General features: G+C 42.5%; 1 protein-coding gene across 4 annotated transcripts in view; it reads left to right on the plus strand.

Annotated features, from left to right (window-relative positions):
* The first annotated feature begins 8,744 nt into the window (after positions 1-8,744).
* Positions 8,745-24,680, plus strand: part of DAAM1 (dishevelled associated activator of morphogenesis 1) — a 176,849-nt gene continuing 160,913 nt past the window's right edge. For 3 of the 4 annotated variants that reach the window (XM_023255734.2, XM_045059982.1, XR_006599656.1), the window contains exon 1: positions 8,757-8,878. The gene's annotated coding sequence lies outside the window, so the exon portion shown is untranslated. Of the gene's footprint in view, positions 8,879-24,680 lie in introns of all 4 variants that reach the window. The other variant, XM_023255733.2, reaches the window with a different exon arrangement.

Raw genomic sequence — 24,680 nt, forward strand, 5'->3', positions numbered from 1 at the left:
GTGAAACAAGGCTCTTACATAAATCCTTCATGCTGTAATATTTCAGCTACAAAGGAGATTGTATCTTTCAGGATAATTCCCAATGAGGAAAGTTACAGAAAAAGTAAATAAAATCCTCTCTCTCCATACAACACCCAGCCCATCTTTTACATGTAGATAAGGTTTTGCCACATGTAGACTGACCATTTTTGGGTTAAAGGGCCCACGCGGAGATGTGATGTTTAAAGAGAAAAAGAAAATGAAAATTACGTGACATACTCGGTAGGGGATATTTTGAAAGCTAACTTGGGATGGTTTATCTAAAATGCAGGGCCAGGGAATTTTTACCAATGGAAGGTCGGTAGAGTCTTCACATGAGAATTCCTGATCAAGAGTGACAGGACTGTGTACCTGGAGGCAAGACTTCAGCCTTTGAAACCAGAAACAGTCAGCCTTAAGACTGCCATGTTATGCCAGAAGTACTTGGCTTTTTCTGTTTGTTATTCTTCATAAGTTTCAGGTTGCTATCTTCAGTTGTTAGTTCCTATCTTTAATTCCTAATCAGATGTTCAACTGCTTTAAATTTATGTGACTATAACATGCTGGTGTTGAGATCAACAAAGTCAGTTTTCTCTTGTTTGGGTTCACCTTGTGTTCTGGGTTGAATTTTGTCCCACCCCCTACTCCCACCTTACCCCCACCCCACCCCCAAATTCTTATGCTGAAATCCTAAGCATAAGACGCTAAGTACCTTAGCGTGCGACCTTACTTGGAAATAGGGTTTTTAAAGGGAGAATCAAACTAAAGAGAGGTCATTAGTGTGGGCCCTAATCCAGTGTGACTGGTGTCTTTATAAAAAGGGCCAATTTGGACACAGAGATAGCCACGCATGGAGGGAAGACTGTGGGAAGACACATAAGGAATGAAGGGCCATCTGCAAGCCAAAGAGAAAGGTGTGGAGTAGATCTTTCCTCATAGCCCTTAGAAGAAACCAACCCTACCCACACTTTGATTTTGGATTTCTAGCTTCCAGAACCGTGACACTCTAAATTTTTGTTCTTCAAGCCACCTGGTCTGTGGTACTTTGTTATGCTTCCCTAGCAAATGAATACACCTAGCATATCCTAGAGGGCCAGATAACTACGGAAAACAGAAGGTGCTTCCTTTTCCCTTGGACGTTCTTTCTTATCTGATAGTTCCTTCAACCATCCCATTGGCATTATTAGAGTTCGTTTCTACCAGTTTAAATTCCTCTCAGGATATGCTTCAATTCTCTTAGGGAATACCAGACCTATGTGAGCTCATAAGAAACATCAACTGTAACATCTACAAACAATAAAAACAAGTATGTGGGACATTTGGCAATACGTATCAAAAGCATTAAAAGCCTTTCTGTCCTCCTGTGCTGTATTTCTGCTTCTAAATACGTACTCACGTATGGGCACCAACATTGAACTAGGAAGTACGAAGGAGTTTTTTTTTTTAATTGTTTTAAATTCTGAACTTCATAATGAAACAGGTGAAAGGGTTTTTTTCTTTTAATGTTTATTTATTTTTGAGAGAGAGGGAGCAGGGGAGGGGCAGAGAGAGGGAGACAGAGGATCTAAAGAGGGCTCTGGTGACAGTGGAGAGCAGGATGTGGGGCTTGAACCCACGAACCATGAGATCATGACCTGATCTGAAGTTAGACGCTTAAGCAACTGAGTCACCCAGGCGCCTTATTTTTAATACCAAAAAATTAAAAGTGACTTATTGTACAATCAAAAAATAGTTATCTTGACATAATAAAATACTGGTAGCCATTAAAATGTAGATGGAACACAACTTAGTTACATAGAAAATTCCCAAGATATATTTTTAACTAGTCGGTCAGTTATAAAATAAAGTGATCCCAGGTTTGAAAGAGAAGGAGGGCAGGGGAAGAAATGTTAATGCTATTCTCTGGTTTGCAGACTTATGGATGATTTTATTGCCTTAAGTAGCAGCATTTTCCAAATTCTCTACAAAGAACAGGAATTCCTGTTATAATTATGCAAAAGAAACAAAACAACAACAACAAAACTTTGGGTATAAGAATTTATAAGATAATTCTTATGGGCATGATCTTGAGATGATTTGGCCTACTTTTAAATTTATATAACTATTTTATTTTCACATAATGTACAAACATAAAAGCATGCAAATCATAAATGAACAGCATGACGAATTATTGAAGTGAAATACCCATGTAACTAGTGCCCAGATAAAAAATTTGAGCAACAGTACCACCCTAGAGACCTCCTTCATCCCCTAAAGGTAACCACTCTTCTAACACCATTATTAGTTTTCCCTGTTTTTTAGTTTTATGTAAATGAAACCACACTATATATTCGTTTACTCAAAGTTATTTTTGTGGAGGCTGATCCATATTTTTACAAGTAGACATGACTCATTCATTCTCATTGTTGGATAACAGGGGTTGCCAAACTATGGCTCACAGGCCAGCTGCTGATTTTGTAAATAAAGTTTTATTGGAACACAGCTGTGCCCCCTTCTTTACCTCTTGTGCTTTCATGCTACAATGGCAGAGTTGAGTAGTTATAACAGATCATATGGCCCATGGCCTTACTACGTAGCCCATTACAGGAAAAGTTTGCCAACTCCTGCTATATAGCATTAATTATGTGCCGATGCCACAATCTATTTATCCATTCTACTTCGCATAAACACCCGTGTTGTTTTCTAGTCTGGGGCTATGATGGGGCTGCCGGATACAGTAAGTAAAAATACGGAATTCTCAGTTAAATTTGAATTTGAGACAAACCAACAATATTTTTAGGATAGCCCAAATATGGCATGGCCACCCTGGGCTATAGGAATAGCATAGCTATTCACATTCGAATATGTGTCTTTTGGTGAGCACATACACTCAGTTCCGTTGGGTATGTTCCTGGGAGTGAATTGCTAAGCTGTGAGGTATGGGTATGTTCACATTTAACAGCTACGAATGAAGACTTTTCCAAAGTAGTTATACAAATTGATAGTCTCACTGGCAGTGTCTGATTTAGTTGGCGATCATTCATATAGTTAGTCCTTTTAATTTTAACCAGGCTGATGGGTGTGGAGTGATATCCCACTGTGGTCTTTATTTGCGTTTCTCTGATGACCACTTAGTGTCAGCCCTTTTCACACGCTTATTGACCATCTGGTTACGGGATTTGTATGTGTGTATGTGTACTGCCTATTTAAAATTTTTGGTCTTTTCTTTTTTTTTTTTTTTTTTTTGATTGTTGGGCTAGCTGTCTTTCTCATGGCAACTAATGATTTCTGGCACGATCTGGCTTAAAACGGTGAACCGGAACAATCAGATTTTTTTGCGTGTGCCTCTTTTTTCTCTTTCATTTTCTCTCTCTCTCTGGAATTTGACCTGGAAAAGATGTTAAAAAAAAAAAAAAAAAGATGGGTTTCAGCAGGACAGAATTTGAAAATTCACAAGGTGACAGAGCAGCACTGCCCAACAGAACTTTCTGAAATGACTTTCTCAAATCTCTGTATCTGAGATACTCAATATGGTAGCCGCTAGCCTCATGTGGCCTCATTGTTTGAAATATGACAATTGTTACTGAGGAAGTGAACGTTGCATATTATTTCATTTTAATTAATTTAAGTTTAAATAGCCACATGGGGCCAGCGGCTACAGAATTGAACAATACAATTCTCATGGATTAGCCAAGCATAAGCCAGTTATGAATAAGCTAGTATAGGGATCCTAGTTAAGATAGTCAAAGAGATTCTTTTCTTCTCTTCTGTCCTTTCTTTTCTTTCTTATTAAAGTTTTTAGTTAAAAAAATTTTTTTTAATGTTTATTTATTTTTGAGAGAGAGAGAGAGAGAGAGAGACAGAGTGCGAGCAGGGGAGGGGCAGAAAGAGAGAGGGAGACACAGGATCTGAAGCAGGCTCCAGGCTCTGAGCTGTCAGCACAGAGCCCAACGCGGGGCTCAAACTTACTAACCATGAGATCATGACCTGAGCCGAAGTCAGATGATTAGCCAACTGAGCCACCCAGGAGCCCCTAAAGTTTTCATCTTTTTTTAAGTAATCTTTACACCCAACATGGGGCTTGAACTCGCGACCCTGAGATCAAGAGTCACACGGTCTTCTGACTGGGCCAGCCAGGTGTCTACAAAGGAAAGTTTCTGTTTCTGAATTCTCAGGAGCTGTTCTGAAAAGTTGAGTGGCTGGAGCTGTTTTCATGTCCCCTCTTAACTGTGGCCTGATCTTACTATAACTGTTCTTAGATTTTGGTAAGATTGCATCTCCCTTATACTGCCCCGATGCTGGTGTTTCAGCTTTTCTGAGTTCTCAGTTAAACACGATGAAATGAATCTTTTCCAAGTGACTTTGCTGTGACTAAATTGATTAGTTGGCTCCGAATATTATAACGTCCTCTCCCTAGGGAAGAACCAAATTTTACCGTTAAGACCCTTACAGATTTACCAGCTTTACTCAACACCTCTCGAGGTGGCTACCAAGTTCATAACACTTTCTCCTCGAGAGGAAGACTCCCAGACACATAGTGAGAGGTCCTGAGTGATCTCTGAGATCCTGAGAGATCTAAGAAGGTCTTGTAATCTTCTTTATAGAGGAGTGGTTACAGTTACAGTTACAGACTGGGGGGCCCATTCCTGCAGTTTCTTTTCAGTTAGGTCTGTGAGTTGGGCCCAAGCATTTGCATTTATAACAATTTCTCAGGTGATACTGATGCTGCAGATCTGGGGCCCACATTTTAGGAACCACTGCTATAGATAATCAGCTTAGGGGTAGATATCTCAGGGATATCCCTGAGATAGGGATATCAGCTTCTCTCAGGAATTTGTGACTTGGAACAAAGAGATGTGGAGACTGAGCCCTCTGGAGACAAGTTACAAAAACTACCCCTGTTGTGATTCCCTGAGCTGGTCGGTTCCTGCTTGTGAGTGGAGCCTGGGTTGCTTAATCCTTTCACTTAATCCTATTTCTTTATTTTCCATAAACTGGCCATAGACAAGTTTCTGTTGCCTGCCCCTAAAAGAACTTGAACTAAGACATGAGCGTATCAGTTACATGTTCCACCACAGAAGCAAAAACCGTTCTAAGTATTTAAAACAGATATAATACAGCACAGGGAATTGGTCGTGGGGTGACAGAAGGCCCGAGAAGCCAAATATGAAACGAGAGATTAACAACATCAGGAAGCTACCTCCACCCCTAGGCTGGAGGGACAAGGGGAGAAGGTGGCATTAACGGAGGCTGGGGTGATCTAGAAGAAGCCGAGACCACAATGGACCAGCCCAACATGGGAAATGCTGCTGCCCTTGCCAGAAACATTACCCAATGCCGCTCTGCAGAAGTGGAAATAGAAAAATTCCCTGGCTTCATTCTTCCTCTTGCCTCCAACCTCTCAGCAGTGCCTCTGTCTGCTCAGAAATCTGGAGAACATGGCCTGTGATAGGACAGCTTGGGGCACTGGTGGGATACAGATCTGAAAACAAGCCAAGGACCAACACTGTTCTATTTGGATTTTGTGTGTTTTTTCTTCAAAGCACACTTTGCCTCCTTGCAAAATAGTGACATAATATGTGCTCACGTATAATTTCTAATAGTTGCTTGTTAAGAACAAATGTTTTATAGCTTTTTATGGTTTCATAATGAGGATTGACGTTTGAGACCATCTTCAGGGGAATATTGCAAACGGTAAGAAGAAGTAGCATGTGAATTTTCAGCATCAGAGGTGTTTTTATACGTCTCATCAGATTTAATGCTCAAAAACCTCGTGAAGTAGGTTTTACTGTTAGCTCAATTTTAAGAATAAGGAAATCAAGGCTCAGAAGGAGAAAGCAACACAGAATAAGCAAAGTCACATTGCTCAAAAGTGGTAAAATGGCTTGATCCCAAACCCGTGCTCAGCACATAACCTCAATTGTTGCAAAACACCAAGCTATTGTGTGAAACCACATGCAAAGCTACAAACTTAAAATTCTTTCTCTGTTGATATCTCATGTCCTCTCTTATCAAAAAAACCCAATGTGTGGAGTAAAACTGTGTAACCAGAACTGGGAGAGGTTATTTTGAAAGATCAGCAAAATACCCCAAAGCACCTTCCCTCCTCCACCACCTGTGGATGGTCAATTAAATCTATTCTCAGTGGCCCCACAGTTTCCTAATTAATAGGCAATGATTACGGGGCAAGGCAGGGTCTTTCATAAGCTCATTCTAGAACAACAGCAATCATTTTAAAAAGAAAAGGAAAAAAGCAAAGAACCGTTTGGCTGAGAATATAAATTAAGCTACACATAGTGAGTGTTTTTGATGGCTCCTGAGACTACTTAGTCACCTAGAATTAAATACAAACACACACAATGAGTGTATGTGAATGTATGTGCCTGTGTCTCACGGAGAGGAAGAGAGAGAGTTCCCTTCTGTATCACAGAAATTGTTAATCTTCCTCTAGTCCCAGGTCTACGGGCTGCATTTCTGATGCTGAAAAGCCATCTTTGTTTCCCCTGGTTACCAATGAAACTGTGCAGGGATCAGTTCAAATCCATCACCATGTACAGAAAAATGCTTCCAAATACAAATCTTACTCTCTGTATCTGTTATCTATATCTATTCAAAAGGAAGGACAGCTCACATGTGCACATGCACACATTTCTGTGCTTACAGTGTAGGTACATGATGTCCTATATATATGGAAATGAGCTATGTAACACAGCACATCTCTATAATATTAATTGCTATAGAGAATGGGATTTTTTTCCACAGGCAGGCTCCATCCTCTCCTTCACTGCTTGAAGACCCAAGAGAAATTGCTGTAAAGTGATTTGTCCTATAAAGTTACTGCTCAGAATGTACCTCAATAATATACTTTTATCTATAAGGATAAGCCCTGCCTTAGAGAGAGCCCTACACCCAATTTATTGACTCAATAAATTTCAGGCTCACTGATTATATTTCCATCTAAAAGCTTTACACCGTTATAAAACTGGAGAGCCTTTAGTATCATTTCAGGTCAAGTTTCTTTCTGAATATTTTTCCACAATGAGCTGCAATACATTAAGCCTACCCATTAACTAGAATATCACAGATTATACTCTTGATCTGATGGCCAAGGGACCATTTGCATTGTCTGGGTTCCACTTAACACAATATTTGAAATGGATAGAATAGCTTAGAACCGGAGAGCAACATTCAAGCCATCTTCCTTCAGTGGAGAAAAATGTGTCAGGTTTGTTAAAAGAAAATCAGAATTCGGAACTAAAACTTCTCTCTGCAAAACAAAGCATTTGTCTCTGCTGATATCCTCAACCAGTTCCATGAATATTTTTTCTTGAACCCAAGTTAGTGCTGCATAATGAGATGAGAAAATAAGAGTGATAAGATTTCCAGTAATTAGGTGCAGTTGTTTGAAATCTTAATTGTGAACTTCCCCCCCTCCCCCAAGATGTACAGTCTTCTAGAGATTTTGCTAGCAGAAATAAGGGTGTGAACTGATCCTTATGCGTGATTGAGACACATCCAGGGCCATTATAATTTACCTTTACAACTGGAATAACCAGATACATTGATTCTTTTTTCAGTTAAAAAGACACCTGAAGAACTGCTCTCAGTGTTAATTTTTCGTAATACTTGAGATCCACTGAATAATGAAAAATGTCACAGAAAAATTTTACATATTGAAAATAAAATCCTCCTAAAGGGTCAGAATTCTGCCACACACTTTTTGCTTTAGTTAAAATTCAACATTCAGCTGTATTAAGATCACGGCATTCTTGAACAGCACGATGCTGTTTGGTTTAGGTCATTTAAAAAATATTTTAAGAGAAAGGCATGGAAAAGGAGGGGAGAGTGTTGTGGATTTAAAAGTGCATGTATGCATATGTGTCATTTATCAAAACTTTAGACAAGAACGTCGTCTTCCTGGGAGTTGAGAGCCCTCAGAGCGGGAAGTCCGCTGCAGGGAAGAACAAAAGCATGGCTGCGCGATAGTACTATCTCTGCAGCAGCAGCAGGCTCCCCGAAGGAGGGTTGCAGCGACTGTCTATTATTACACCGCATTTTTATTAGTGACAGCCTCCGTTATCCTGTCAGCTCAGCCAACTAAGCTGTTCCCTGCGTTCTGGTTGGTCACCCGGACTCCGTTAAATGGGAAAAGGAAAGAGGACAGAAAGGTGAATTGTACTAAGTGGGGGCACACGGGGATTTCTCTTCTTCGCGGCCGGCATCGCCTCTTCCTCGGGGACGTGGGGGGAATTCCAGGACCGCTTTTAACCCAGAAACCAGTGCGTCCTATTAATTAGTTTCTAAGCGCAAGGAAGGCAGCGAAAAGCTTAATCTTCTCCCTCCAGCTGGGGCCAAGAGCCGGGATGGTCAGAGCTGCCTGGCCCGTGCGCACCAGCGCCCGACCCCTGGCGGCCCTCAGAGCCCTCACCGGGCAGAATGGAGGTCAAGTCAAAGGTCACGACCGCAGGGTGCCCTCCCCCCACCCCCCTCGCCGCGGTGTCCGCAACTCAGCTTCTTGAACGACCACCACTAACACTGCAAGGCTGGAGGGCGGGGAGGGGGCGGGTCCGGAGGGGGGCGGGATCAGGGGGCGGGGACGAAGCGGCCGAGGAATGCGACGGGAAGTGTAGTTCCGTGAACCCTGGTTAGCGTAGCTACTCGGGCTGTGCCTGTGAGATCGAGACTACAACTCCCAGGGGTGTGCGGGCCCGGCTGGGGAGTCCATGCGCAGTGGGCGCCACATTGTATCCTATCAGGCGAGGAGAGGGTGATGTCACCTGCGAGTTGGTAACCTACGAGCGGCTGTGAAGGAAACTGTTTAACCGGATCCCATTGTACCCGGAGCGCAGAGCCGCCTTTCCAGCATGCAGGGGCTGCTCAGGTAAGGGGGACGTGCCGCCTCGCCCGCCGCACTCATTCATTAAGTAGCACCGCGCGGTGGCGTGGGGGTGGGCGCGCTACTTCGGGCCGGGCGCTGGGTTCGCGGCGCGCCCTCCCGCTGCCTCCCCGGAGCCCCAGGGCCAGTAGGTAAATATTAAACCCGTCCTTCAGGTTGGGTCTGGGTGGGAACGGGACCTAGACAGCTCCCGGCTGCCAAGCTGGGTTTGGGAAAATGGCTGCAAGCGCGGCGAAAAGCAAGGCAAGCCCGGAGGAAGGCGCCCCCGAGGACGGGGGTCCCTCCCTCCTTTCTTTCTGAGGCGCTGGGATGCCAAAAGAGCAGGCAGGGTACCATTCGCCGCCTTGCTGTAGGCTCTCGAGGCTGGGGCTTCGGGGCGCCGGGGGTCGTGGCCTCGGCTGGGGGCCCTGCCCGCGGTCGGGAGCTGCTGGCCCGGGAGGCTCCGAGGCAGGCGTGGTGGACTCGGAGGTGGCAACAGGGAAGGAGGGACTCGTGTGCCCGCCCGCGTCCGAGCAGAACCCCAACCATCCCTGCAGCCCTCGCTTCGAGCTTTATTTGAAAAAGGGACGAGGTGACTGTAATTCCGCGAAAGTTGGAAGCTAAAGGTCTCGCAGGAGAGGAGGGAAACCCCGCGCTGCGGAAAGACCAAGGGGTGTTGGCGGACAGCGGGGAGCGGAGCCTGCGCCGCCTGCGGAGCGGGTTCGGGGCGCCGCAGGGCGCTCGCGCCTCTCGTCCCCCTGGGAAAGGTGCATCTTGTTTCCCCTGTCCGGATTGCTCCCTCCACAAAGAGCACCTGAGCTGGGGCGAAGCGTCTGCCCGGAGCTTTGGGCTGGGAGTTGGTTAGGCGGTGCGGGGTGTCGAACAATCTAATGATGAGGCTCGCTGTGGGGCAGGAGGGCTGGGCAATAGGAACCATCTGGTGTCGAAAATCCAACTGCTTGCAAATGGGCTTGCCCTCCGACTTGAGACGTGCTTGGGGCCCGAGAACTCTATAAAAGTCCTCTGGATTTCCTTTCCTAGCACCCTCATTCTTTCGCATACTCACTCACTCATTCATCAAACCCAGCTAATGGCTCTGGTCTCAAGTCGCTCACAGCCTGGTGATGGGATGTTCTGGTTTTTTGTTTGTTTGTTTGTTTGGTTTTTTTTGCCCCCATAAAATATTTTGGTGGGCCCAGGAATTGATACTTGCGCCTTATTTCCTCTAGCTTGGTCCCCTACCCCGTCTCCACCCGCAGGAGAGCATCAAGAGCATATGCTACCCGTGACCGTTTTGCGCTCAATGAGTTGGTAGTTGCTTGAGACTGGAGAAGGACCTAGTGAATTGAAGCGGAGTTTGTCTGCGAGACGAATCCCGTTGCCATGGCGACTCCTGCCGTCGGAATCTTAACTGCTCCCACTGCTGTTTCAATTCGTTGTGGCTCTGCGGGCAGCTGGGAGGGCGTGGCCAGTGGGTGTGGTCAAATGCTCGTTCCGGGCCCAGCTGCTCTCTCTCCTTCACCCTTTCCACAGCCCAGGCCTCCATTCTCTTGGAAATAGCTTGGACACAGTTCTAGACTCCTTTCCCTCTCGTGTGCCCATACCTTGGACCCTCCTCTCACCAGAAGTAATGCTGGAGCCTTTTTCCTGAGGCATGCTCTTTCCCTTTCAGGCTAGATGCATAATTTCCCTAATAATGTACCTGACCCGAGTTGGAGGCATATTTCTCAAGGAGGGCGTGTCCTCTGTTTTGCATGAAGAGCGAGCTCTCTGGCCACCAGTAAAGGGCCTCGATTTGCCCTAGGTGCAGCTCTCTGGAAGTTTATAGGAACAGTTAATAACTGAAATTGAATTCTGGAAGTCCATGTCATGCCTTGTGATTCCCATAAAATCTAGAAGCCTGCCGCCTGCCTAAAGGATTCAGGTCCTTGGGAATGAAGCAGGCTGGGCAGGGATCTAGGAGGCCTGGGTCATTCTCTAGCTCTGTCATTGCTGGCTACCCCACTCTGGGGTAATTCTTTACTTCAGGGGACCTGGGGCCTTAGTAATGTGGGAGAGGGGCTATAGAGGGTTTCCCAAAGTTGATTCTAGGTATAAAATCTTGTGACTCTACAAAGGACTTGGTCATTGTCTTTTCTCAAAATAATCTGAAGATGAGTTAAATTCCACTTCTGACACTGTGGCATTGGGTTAATATCTCTGAGCCTTATTGGTATGACTCACTTGACAAACCAGCCTGGCTCTTCATGGCAATCCTTCAAGGTAGGCAAGGCAGCCATTTGACTAGTTGTGATGATATTTCTAATATTACTAGTGTTATCCCTGTATCTGGACTTCTATTTATCCTTTTATTGTAGAATTAATTGTTCAGGGTTTGTCTTTTTATAGATTCTTGATGAATGCAGTTATTTGTAATCTAATTGCATTCAGTGTAATTGAATTACACAAATATTTTGTTTACCTTCTGCTTTTGTTACATGCCAAAGTGGATTATCACAGACATTGCAGTTAAGGGGGAACAAGGCTGTATCTGTGAATGTGTATGCATGTGCATTCTTGTGCAGGTAGATGCTTGGGGACATTGACTGCCAAGTGGTTGACATTTCATCGTCTTGTTTTAAGTAGGCGGTTACATCCTCATGAGGAAACAGAATCAGAAATTGTCACTTTTTGTCCTAGAACTTATCATTGACTGAACATCTCCTTCGATTGTCTGATTTTTCTTGTGTCCCTGTAATTCTGACAGCAATTCTAATGTGTTCCACCCCCCCCCCAACCCCCAAGGTCTTTGAGGGCAGGGTCTTTGTCTTGTCCTTCCCCGTCTCTCTAGCAATTAGTGTTTGACCATTGGTAGGTGTTTAATAAATATTTGTTGAGTCAATAGTAGAGCCATGATTGGAGATTCAAGATTGCATTCTTTCCACTGGTAGTTCTGGCATCGATGGTAATACTCCTTTAGCTTTCTGTGAAGTAGTTTCATCTCAGCATAAATGAAAACGCCTATGTAGCACGTGACCTGAAGTATAGAAGGCCATCCATGTGTCTGAAATCGATGTATTTTGTAATTATTTGCTGTTGGAATACATTCACTCACATAGACTTTCTTTTTTTTTTTTTTTTTTCTCTAAAATTCTTGTTACAGGTCTTAATGCAATTCTTATTACCCCACAGCCGGCATTTCTAGATGTCTCTTGTTCTCTCCCTGGCCCAGATAACTTTCCCAGGAGGTGCAGGACAGGAGAGAGAGAGAGAGAGAGAGAGAGAGAGAGAGAGAGAGACACTAAGGCAGAGATAACTAGAGGCTTTTGCCAGGCTACCCATGGCACCGGAGGCACCATTGGGGTAGAGGAGCTGGACAGTGGCTTTCTTATCTGTGGAGGAGTTTTCTCATAAACAGGATCGGTTGTCCCAGGCTGGCTCATGTGAGAGAAGAACGGAGTAGGAGAGATTTGTCCAATATTTGTAACGTTGTGTTATCATCCACTAGTCAGATTCTGTGGGTTTTCAGAAGTATAAATTAGCGAGGAGGCATGATATCAGCAGTGGGTCGTGTCCTTGGGTGGTGCTTACAGGAGCTTAGTAGGTGCCAAGGAATTTGAATCCTGGCTTTCTCGCTCTGTGGATAGGCTCTGGGTGTCACGAATGCCTGTGTGTCTGTGTGTGGTTTTATTTGAACTACTTTGTTTAAAAGCCTGCTTTTAGTGTTGGTATTATGGTCATCAGAACAAATAAGCTGTTTACAAACAAAACATGGTTAAGATTGAAAGTGTTTCATCGTGTAAATATTTTGGGGATGTCATAAAGAGTGGCTTTGGCTTGAGAATCTTGAGGTCTTCTGTGAAATCACTTAAAGAGTTACAGCTGTTGGATCAGGGAGAACCAGCTTTTCCAACAAAGCCTGGTACCACTGAGAGCCTTAGGTGTTTGGTTCAGGAAATAATCACAGAGTTGTAACTTCTGTGGGGCCCTCCCTGGCTTCATGTCATACTCCTGGTATTTCCAAGTTTTAAGCCTATCCTTATATTATTGCAGGAAATAATTGCAGGCACCTTTGCCACTTTAGGTTAGCAAACTTGCTTAAACTCCAGAGGGGGCACGGTCAAAATGAAAATTCTTATATTTCATTTTGTGATTTTTCTTCTTTGCATCAGGAACGTGGACTACTGTCACTTACACTGGCATTTTGAGTTCTAACTTGGTAATGGAGGAAATCTTCCAAGTGAAATGTATTCTAACACAGCATCTGTTCTTAATGGTTTCCCTGAGAGCTCAGTTTAGAGGCAACTGATACCACAGGTACTATTTAAGAAATCGGTAAGCTCGGGTGATCTCAGTTCTTGAGTTCGAGCCCTACATCGGACTCTCTGCTCTCAGCACAGAGCTTGCTTTGGATCCTTTGTCCCTCTGTCTCTCTCTCTGCCCCTCCCCTGCATGTGCATGCGTGCTCTCTCTCTCCCTCTCTCTCTCTCAAAAATAAATATTAGGGGCACCTGGGTGGCTCAGTCTAAGTGTCTGACTCTTAACAGACGCAGGTCATGATCTCACAGTTTGTGAGTTCAAGCCCTGCATCGGGCTCTGCACTGACGGTGTGGAGCCTGTTTGAGATTCTCTGTCTCCCTCTCTTACTGCCCCCTCCCCAGCTTGTGCACGCTCGCTCACTCTCTGTGTGCCTAAACAAGTAAATAAACACTAAAAATTAAAAAAAAAAATTAATGTTTATTTTTGAGAGAGAGAGAACGTGTGCATGAGTAGGGGAGGGGCAGAGAGAGAGGGAGACACAGAATCCGAAGCAAGCTCCAGGCTCCGAGCTGTCAGCACAGAGCCTGACGTGGGGCTTGAACTCACAGAGCCTGACGTGGGGCTTGAACAGTGACCCCACTGTTCCGGGGCTTGAACCTTGAGATCATGACCTGAGCCAAAGTCATCTGCTTAACCGACTGAGCCACCCAGGTGCCCCAACCATAAAAAAAAAAAAAAAAAAAAGTAAATAGACATAAAAAAGAAGAAATCTGTAAGGAGGGGAGTTTCTGTATGTGGCTTGAGAGTAACATCTGGTGGATGGGTCAGGCTCGGGTGGAAGATACTTCCTGTGAGGTCACATTCACTGGCTTCTTCAGTAGGTTGTGTTTAGAGTGGCTGATAGAGATTGGAAGTGAAGGATGGATCTGAATTGCCTCCCGTCCCTCTGATTCCTCCAAGCCACCACTTAGTAAGTACCACCACTGAGAGCGGGACGGATGCAAATGAGATGCAAGTTGATTTTGGTGACCTACATTCTACTCTAGCAGACTATTTTTGCAGGGAAAAGAAAAAAAAAAAAAAAGAGTTTACCTTTTTATTGTCTGGCATCCTTTCCACTGTTCCGGGAGGAGAGAACTGAGCGTTTCAGAATGAGTTTGCGTTCATAGTACACACATCCAAAAATTAGTTAAAACGCTGAATCCAGGAGCACTGCAGCAAGTATACGGAGGCCTCCCCCCTTCTCCGCGGTTCATCTGAGGTCGCCAAATACATATGCAGCTTTGGTGAGCATTATTTTCCTTGTTGATGTTTCAGCACTCCTGGTTTTTACACCATCTGTGACTTTGTCCAGTAATGGCTCCACTCATTTGGAATGTGTGCTCCTCTGAGTTTCTAAATTCTCCTTGTGCTCTCAGATCCATCTTGAGCGCCACAGATGCCAGGAAGCCTTCCCTGCCTCAGCTCTTACCATCCCCCTCTGTCCTTCCTCCTCAGAGCCCTTAGCCTGACCACAGAACTTAACATAGCTGACACGATGCTGACAGTCAAGGTATGTGAGGTGCTTACCTTGAACCAGGACCTTCCTAATACTTTACATGGGCTTAACCATTGACTCCTCTCACCAATTGTATGAGAAGGTACCATCATCACCATTTTACAGAGGAAGAAACTGAGGCATGAAGAAGTTAAGGAACTTGTCTAGCTCAGGTCCCGCAACTGGTAAGGGGCAGACTAGGTTAGGGACCTAGGCAGCCTAGTTCTCTGCACCCCGACACTGTTGCCTTGCCTCTGGTTTTCCTGTGTGTTCTTTTCTCTCCATCGAGTTAGGGGGAATCATAACTTCCTTTGTATCTCTTACTTCTGAAACAGTGCTGGGTCAGTAAGTGCTGGGTTCATTGAGAGTAAAAATGCTTCTGCATTTAATGGTTTCTTTTTTAAAAAAATTTTTTTAAGTTTATTTATTTATTTTGAGGGAGAGAGTGAGCACAAGGCGGGACAGGGCAGGGGGGTGGTGGTCAGAGAGAAGGAGAGACAGAATCCCAAGCAGGCTCTGCACCATCAATGCAGAGCCCAATATGGGGCTTGAACTCATAACTGTGAGAACATGACCAGAGCTGAGATCAAGAGTTGGGTGCTTAACCACCAGAGCCACCCAGGTGCCCCTTCATTGAATAGTTTCTTAAAGTCTGACTTTCTGGAGCAGAAAGTGTTGCAGAGGATTAAAAATGTTGCATCTGTGTATTTGAATGACAAAACTGTTGAACTCCCTCCTTTTTGCTGTGTGGGTGGTAGGCAAATTATTTGAAAAAAGAAATGCTCTTATATGCCATCTCTAAATCTATTTGGAGCCTGTCCAGCATTAGACTGTATTTGTTAACTGAGATAACTTTCCAATAGGTTGAATCTCTTATCTAAAAAAAAAAAAAACCTTCTCACCCAGAACAGAGATCCAGAAGCTGACTCCCATAACTTCTTAGCTTTCTTCCTCCTTGTTGTCTTTTAACATAAATTGTAAAAGCTCTTTTGAAAAGAAAATAATGAAAACTTGAGTAGTAGTCAGACACGTAATCTAATGTCGGTTTATCCTTAGATATTAAAATAAGCTTTTTTATTTCTCACCTCAGAAGAGAGACTTTTATTTACTTTTACAGTGGAGCAAATTTGGTGCCGAATACACGATTGCAGTTCTTTTAAACCTTAGCCCCTATTGCGAATTAAATGTGGAAACCCAGGGAAGCAGGTTCAATTTTTAATGCAGTTGGTACGATTTCCTCACTTACAATAGATCTTTGCCTTTTGGCTTAAAACTGGATATTTTGCCCGTTTGACAATATTTGATGAAGACAATTGAGTAAAACTCAAAACTGTGTCATTTAGGGAAATAATAGAAAAGTTATGCCCTAACAGTATATTGCCAGGAAAAGGAAATGAAAACAAGAGGCTTATTAGCTGATAAGTTGTTCAAACATAATATTCATTCATTCAACAGACATTGATTTCAGAAGCTTTTTTTTTTTTTTTTTCATTCATCTTCTTACACTTCCTAAGTATGTTGGTCACCGTTAGTAATAACCTGAGTTCATTCTGTTCTATAAATTGCACCAGGATTGGAATTGAAGGTACCTTTTATTCTGCCAGGTACATAATTAGGGTCAACTATTAAACTGGTCTTTGTCCTTTTCATTTCCGAAAGAAAAAAAAAATCTGTGCAGTTGGCAAATATTGCCCATCTGATGGGCTTTCTGAATTTAGGCTTCCAAGAGTAGATAGCCCAGATCTGAGCTTTGGGCATTGTCTGGGCAATAAGAGATGCCCATCTTTTGTTTTTTGAAATGGGTTCTATATTCTGGCTTTTTGGCTATGCTCAGTTTGTTAGTGACCTACAAACCAGGTCAAGGCCATGGGTTAGTTTTGTCTTGTTTTGGAGCCACAAACTGTACCTATAATCTTAGCTTTAAAAAAAAAATTTTTATATTTACTGTTTTTTTTTGTTTTTTGTTTTTTTTTTTTAAGTAGGCTCCATGCCCAATGTGGGGCTTGAACTCACAAACCTGAGATTGAGTCACATGCTTTACCAACTGAGCCAGCCAGGGCCCCTCCCTCCTGCCCGGTTTTAATTCATCATGCTCCTTCTTGGCAACAGAGGAGACTAGATAGTATACTGTGGATATATTAATGCATAGCCATCACTTCAAGGGGCAAAAGATGGGGGTCTTAGTTTTTTTAGACCCCATAAGTTAGAGGTAAAGCTTTGCCAACAATTTGCCAAGGAATTGTATGCTTCTGACAGGTGTCCTTCTATGAGGAGTGGGTCAGAACTAAGAGCAGCTTCCTGAATAAAACTTTGCCAAAGCCCCGTAGCCTTGGTCTTTTCTGTTTCTTGGGGATGTGACCCAAGTCATTAGTAGATGTTTTTGTGCCATTTCTTGGCTTCACTCTTCTTCCCTAAAACCCCTGCAGATTTGCATCCTAGGAGAAGAGTGAGGGATAGTGGTCAGCATCATTCACCAGGTTAGATTGTTTATATGTATCTAAATGTATTTGTTTCATAGAGATCTGCAAAACCAAGCAGTGAAATGATTAGACATGAGTTAGTTAATTAGAGCCTGTAGTTCTGCAACAAGAGGATTACACTAAGGGCTCTTCTAAATATTGAGAATTTATTACAAAAAAATATTGTAAAAAGTTCAAGGAAATGATGTAGACAGTTTAAACCATTTGAAGGTCCCTTTTGCATTCTCTCCTCTCGAAAGTTGGTGAAATTGTGGATACAGAAAATGTCATACAGTTTCGCCCTTAGCATTTCTTTTTTTTAATGCAGCTACCATATCAGTGGCTATTTGACTTAGGATGATGACGGCAGAAGAAACAACAATAACATTTGGCTTCTTTCCCATTCTGTTTGTATGCAATCTTGTTTGCATTAGCAGTCCTCAACCCTGCTACTTGCACTCAGTGGTAATTTGAAGAAGTCTGAGACAGTGTGGAATGAATTGGGCTGGAATTGAAGGCGATGGCCGAGACTGCATCATGTTCTCAGAACGTTCAATGAAAGGCCTGTTATTATATTTTCATATTTTAAACATTAAGAATAGGGATTGGATTGGACTAGAAAACCTCTATGACCCATTTAGGGCTTAACAGTCTGTGTGTAGGTGACATTTCCAACTATAGAAGTTCCAAGAACTGTGGCAAGAAACTGCCGTGCCTCTGACATTTTCTGCTAAGGGACTGGTTTGAAATTTAAAAAAATAAAATACTATTTTTAGTTTGACCCAGTTTCTTTTCAGGCTGTGACTGAAGCCACCTTTCTTCCTCACTCCACCTTTGCCTACTACACTCCTTGGATTGTAATTTGAGTCTGGAAGAGCAGTGAATTGCCTCCTTGTCAGTCCTGTGCTCATAGCCTCCTTGTGGGAAAAGGACAAGGGTGTCTTCCATGGGCCAGGTTTCATGTGAGGGGAGCCACAATCACTGACCTCACTCACCAAGGAGCGCGTCTTACCCCTAACCCCCTAATTGAGAAAAGGGAGCTGTGTGGTAGCAGAGGGTGGGGGCTGCTTACATTTGAATCCTCCCGAGCTCACATTGTTTTTCTGATGGAATATGTTGGGGGAAGTAGGTGGAGGGGAGGACAGAGGGAGTTATTGGGTCTCACTTATCTTATCATTTGTTTCCCTCTGGATCGCGTTTGTTTATACTGTCTCCTCGGGCCAGGAATTCCTCCAGCAGAAAGCATGCATACACGTGGGGATATTCAGATCTGATCCGAGCTTCCTTCTTCTTGTGTTCCATTTGCTGACTTGGCTTTCCTCTCTACAGCCTGATCTGAAAGGAGGGCTGGAGATATTTAACCTGTTTTCAATTCTTCTGTTATGTGGAAACGAGATCTTAAAACGGTGACTTGGGGCAAACATGTTAATGTGTTTTTGATGAGAAAAGAGGATGGTGATGAGTAGGCTTAAATCTAACATTTATGTAGAACTTACTTATGTTGGTAGAGAGTTTAGTCATGAGTGTTTGACACCTTGAAATGAAATCTCATCACCATTTGGTTGCTGTGTTGCAATTACACAGAGAAAAAAGACACACCAATTAATTTCAGGTTCAGATGTGGGTAGTCTTTGCAATTCATTTGAAATTCCCGGGCCTCAGTTTCCTCATCATGAACTGTTGTGAAAATTCTAAAATTTTGTGTGAATGGTGTCATCGTTAAATAATGACCTTACTTGTATGGCATTGTGTAATATTGATGATTGTAATAGCCAGTGGATTTCCCTAGAATAGAGATCAGTGAGGGGGAGGGACCTCCATTTTCTCACCTTCAGAGTTTCCAATATTGGCCCCTGCTCTTAGCACTAAGAGACTCTGAAACTAAACCCTTAAAATCTGATCCCTCTTCTGTTCTTTTTTTTTTTTTTTCTTATGTTCATTCATTTTTGAGAGACCGAGCAAGAACATGGGAGGGGCAGAGAGAGAGGGAGACACAGAATCTGAAGCAGGCTCCAGGCTCTGAGTTGTCAGCACAGAGCTCAACGTGGGGCTTGATCTCACGAACTGTGAGATCATGACCTGAGCCCAAGTCAGATGCTCAACCAACTGAGCCACCCAGGAGCCCCTGATCCCTAGTCTGTTCTTAACTGAACAGCTTCTCGTCCTGTTCCCCAGCTTGGGGGCTCAGGAAGTTCCATAGGGTATAAGGGACAAGGCTAGACAATGTCTTTGGGTGATCATCCAGTTCTGTTTAAATTGATGAACTCCTTAAACCAGAGTTTGACTACCAGTGGTATACAGGATGGATGTAGCCAGCTGTCATGTTTTGTTTGACTAACCCAGTGTTATTTTAAAAAATTGAATGATTTTAGTGAGTGTTTACGTTCTCATTTGGCACAGGCCTCACCACACCCTAGTGCCTCATACATAGCCACTTTGTTTAATGTGATATTTCTTTATCTCCTTGGACCTTGAAGGCATTTGAGTTTGTGATCCCTATTTAATTTAATTTATTTATTATTTTTGAGAGCCCCCTAAGTGGGTTTTGCGCCATCAGCAAACCTGATGTGGGACCCGAACTAGTGAACCATGAGTTCATGACCTGAGCCCCCAGTTCGTATTGTAAGCTACTGGTAACAAGAGTCTCTTCAAACCAGTGGTCTGGTAAACGACTCAATCCAGGGTATCTGAACCTCAGTGCTATTGGCATTTTGGACAGGATAATTCTTTGTTGTGGGGGCAATACTGTGTACTGTAGGATGTTTAGCAGCATCCTTGGCCTCTACCCACTAGATGCCAGTAACAACCTTTCCTCCAGTTGTAACAACCAAAAATGTCTCCAGACATTGCCAAAGGTCCCTGGGAGGGCAAAATTGGCCTTGGTTGGGAACCAGTTGACAGATTTTGGATGGCCTGAGAACTTTTAAGCATTGGACCAGGCTTAGATATTTAGGGATAAATTGGAATTCATCTGGGAAACTAAGCTACCCTGCTGTTTTTATTTATTTGGGCAGTTGGTGAGAGCAAAGTAAAGGTCAGTGGATTAGACCCTGTGGGGTCATTTCTCCATTCTTCCGTGACCACTGCCTGGGAGGCCAGCCACATTTTAAGGACATATTCTTGGTCACAACAGGGGACTCTGTGAGACACTGATGCTGGGTCAGGGCAAGCCTACCAGAGCTAGTGGGTAAACAGCTTTGAAGCCCATGGCCTGTGTTGGTAGGTCAGTAATGTTATCTGTGGATAAGGAAGATGAGGCTTTGGGGAAAGAAAAGGTTTGCTCTGTCATTATTGTCAAAGGCCAGAATGCTTAGAAAAGGGGAGGGGGGGCTTCAACCTTTAAAAATGACAGCTTATCTCACATTAGCAGTGTGGGAAGAACTCTGAAAAAGATTAACAGAGTGATGGGGTTTTTTTTGTTTTTTTGTTTTTTTGTTTTTTTGTTTTTCCACCTCTCCCTCAACCAAGAATGTCTTTAAAACTTGAGTCTAAAACTTGAGCTTTGGCAACACTCAAACTTGACTCTCAGAAAAGCATCGGTAAGAATTTCAGTGTACATGGGGGGAATGTTGTGAAGTTGTAATTAACCATCCCAAATTCAGTTCTTGAGCAACTAATGAGACGATAACGCTTAGGGAAGCACACAGTTTCAGTTAAAAGAGAAGCCAAAGTCCTTTCTCAGAGGGTTGGGTAGGACTTCCGAAGGCTGTCTGTTGGTTCTCCGCCCTGGATGTGAGTCAGAATATCCTCTGGTGGATATAAAAAGATGCCTCAGGATTCTGATTTAGTAAATGTCCGGGTTTGGACCCAGTCTCCAGGATTCTTGAAACTCCCCAGGTAATTCTGATATTTAGCCAGGACTGAAAATGTGTGGGAAGAGCAAAAGATCTGAAAAACTTGAGACCTTATCTTCTTTTCAAGATGATTCCCTAGGAGATTGAATTTGCACATTAACCGGTTGTTTCAAAGAAAAGGAAGCAGAAACCACCCTATTACAAATGGCCAACACCAGGGTGCCTTTGCCCGAAAGCGGGTGAAAGTAGTAGTCGGTGCTCTTACTAGCTTCTGTTCTAGAAAATCCAGATCCTAGAGAGGATCTAGATATTTCACAGCTAGATTTCACTCAGTGAGTTTCTCATCAGACTCTTTTGGCTTCATAAACATAGGGTAGATTTGTTTGTTGCAAGTTTCCTTCCTTAACCTATGTCATGTGCCACCACAGAGCCCAGACTACAAAGTTCCAGTGTTATAACTACCAAAGGTGGGAAATAGAATAAAATGCCTCCTTTTACTTGGATTCTACTTAGAATTTCAGATCCAGATTTCTTTCAAGCATAGCAGAGGCAAGGGAGTAACTGAGTTTCAGGGGGGAGATATTATACTGGCCATTTTATGGACTATGTCAAAAACCACGGAAGCAACACCTTAAAATATTCATTCATTCGTTCATTCATTCATTTGGCTTGTAAAATATGTTTTAATGTTGGGTGTGAACCCTTAAGAATGCTATTTTAAATTCCAGATTTTTTCCCTTGGAATACAAGAACTCTTGTTTTACTTAAATAAAGCTCAGATCACCCTCTGTCTTCTGCTCCTGAAATAAACAAATTACATTGTGCAATAGGTGAAGAGTGTCTCCAATGAAAGATTTTTTTGCTTTCGCTGGCAAGTAGTTTCATGTTCTGTGTATTCGGATCATGTCCGGGTTTTCAAAGGAATGTTCATAGCATCAGTTATAGGAAGCAGTACTCTACAATCCCAAATCCACAGTTTTTCCAGTATTTGTTATGCCTGTAGATCAAGTCTTCTGCCCCCCAGTTCTTTTCTTCCCCAAGTGCTGATTTTGGTGTTCTAGGTGACCAGTGTTTCCTGTGCTAGAGAAGAATTTGTTAGCATTACATGGTTTTAAAGGGAGAATGACTAATAAAAAGAAAGAATACAGTTTCTAAAAATTGTGGAAATGGTTACACAGTTTGTAAACATACTAAAAACCACTATACTATACATTTTAAATGGATGAATTTTATGGCATATGATTTTTATATCTCAATAAAGCTGTTAATTTTTTAAAAAGGCAAAAAAATCCTAAGTGCCACCTTAGAAACAGAATTTTAGTCCTTAGGGATAATATCTATGATGTATTTTCCCATTTCTTGTATCCATGAACATCTCAAATTTTTCCCTCTAAATAAGTGGATATAAATGCTGACAAAGGATATTTGTGATAATTCCTTAATATTTATGGACCATCCAAGACATTGGAAACTTTGTTATAAAGAAATTGTTGTATGGATTCTGGCTCATATTTTTTTCACACCTCCTAATCATGAGCTAGGGCATTAAAGGGTAGAAAGCTTTGTACTGTTTTATACTTACTGTGATGATAAGCTAAAGGTTTTGGTCATACATTTGGCTTAGTCACAATTTACTTTAAACTTGTTCCATATGATTATTTTGCAGGATTTTTCTGCTATAGAAGTCTTCACACTGTAAAAAGCAGTCAAGTATGTAATCTTGCCTATAAAGCTAACTGTGTGTGTTGGAAAAGGAATATTTCATTTATAAGGGATTATGTAGCTCAGCGTTTCTCAAATTTGGATTCATGATCCTTTGAGAAACACTGCATTAAAAGTTAAATTGCTGAATGTTTAGGTACTCACTTGGTGCCATGGGATCATAAACTCATGTGCAGAAGGTGGGCTCTGAGATCCTGTGATGTACTCTTTGGGTATAAGATGCTTATCCAGGCATATTAGTTTTATTGCTAGGTAACAAATTACCACAAATTTAGTGGTTTAAGACCCCACCAGGTCAAAAGTCTGGGCATGCTGTGGCTAGGTTCTCTGCTTAGGGTCTCAGCAGGCTAAGAGTCACGTGTCAGCTAAGGCTGCAGTTCTCATTTGGGGCTCAGGGATTCTTCCATGCTCTGTAGTTGTTGGCAGAATTTATTTCCTTGTGACTATAGGACGGAGGACTGCTAGTTGTTGGCCAGGGACTGCTTTTAGCTCCTAGAGGCCACCCACATTCCATGTCATGTGCCCACATTGGCAGCTCACACATAGATGTTTCCTTTCTTCCAGGCTAGCTGGAGCACATCTCTCTGACTTCCTTTTCTGCCCTCTGTCAGAGAAAAGGCTAAGCTTAAGGTCTCACCTGATTAGGCCAGACCCACCCAGGATAATCTCCCTTTAACCATACAATGTAACATAACCATGAGAGTAACGTCTCACCATAATTCATAGGTTTCACTCAAAAGGTAATGGGGAGTGTCATTTAAAGTTCTGCCTATTGTGGCTCCTGGGTGGCTCAGTCAGTTAAGCGGCCAATTCTTGATTTCAGCTCAGGTCACGATCTCACTGTGAGTACGAGCTCCTCTTAGGGCTCTGCACTGACAGTGCTGGAGCCTGCTTGGGATTCTCTCTCTCTGCCTCTCCTCTGCTCGTGCTCTCTTGCTCTCTCTCAAAATAAATAAAACAACAAAAAAAAGTTAAAGCTCTGCCTGTCATAACAGATAACAGAAATTATGCCAATTTACTGTTGATGATTAAGGTGAAAATCCAAAAACCCAGAAAATAAAGACACGTCACAAATGTGCTTCTGGACTCCCTTTCCCCTTTGTCTTCCTAAACTATCTCCTCCTCAGATGTATTGCTTTCCTTTCCTACTTTTCTTGTTTCAAATTGAGTGGAAAATGAAGATTAAAAAAAAAAAGTTTTATTATTGAAAGTTTCCTACACACACATACCCGTGTAGAATGACTAATATTGCTATTAGGATAATTTTACATATACTCACAGCTTCATCAATTATCAATTCATGGTGAGTTTTTCATTTTGACCCCCAACTACTTTATGTCAACTCTGGGTTTATTTTAAAGCAAATTCCAGACATCTTATAATTTCATTTGTAAATATTTTTAGTACTTCTGTCCAAAAATACCAGGACTCTCTTTAAAAATGTAACTAAAATACTATTATCATACCTAAAATAACTTCTGTTATTTCTTTGAAGTTACCAAACATCTCATCAGTTTTAAAATTTACACTTTTTAAAAGTTTGTTAACTCGAGATTCCAATAAGTTTCATACATTGCAGTTTTTAAAATACATATATTCATTAAGCCTCTATGCATCCTGCGCAGCATTTTTCTTGGCAACATGTGAAAAAAACTGTTGTTTGTCCTATAGAATTTCCCACAGTGTAGACCTCACAGTACAACATCTCTCTGTTTCCTCCATTTCATGTATATTAGTTAAGATGAAAAGAAGCAATGGACCTATCTGATCATTAGCGGTAGAAAAGCTTATTTGGTAAAAGGAATGTATAGTAACTTACTCGATTCATGTTTGTATAATTAGAAAAATATTTGGGAGTAGAGCAAGTATGTTAGGTTTTTCAGACTCCTATTACTGAGAGCAGGCTAAGTGTTATATACTTATAGCGCATGAATTAGTGCCATTTAAATTCTTATAGGAAATATACAGCATATAGATTCATTAAGTGATACCTAGATTTGTTTAAATTTTGGCCTAAGTGTTTTTGTTAAATTGGGTTTTAGCTTCCATAAAAGGAG

The sequence above is a fragment of the Felis catus genome, chromosome B3 (genome assembly GCF_018350175.1).
Source record: "Felis catus isolate Fca126 chromosome B3, F.catus_Fca126_mat1.0, whole genome shotgun sequence".
Taxonomy (NCBI): domain Eukaryota; kingdom Metazoa; phylum Chordata; class Mammalia; order Carnivora; family Felidae; genus Felis; species Felis catus.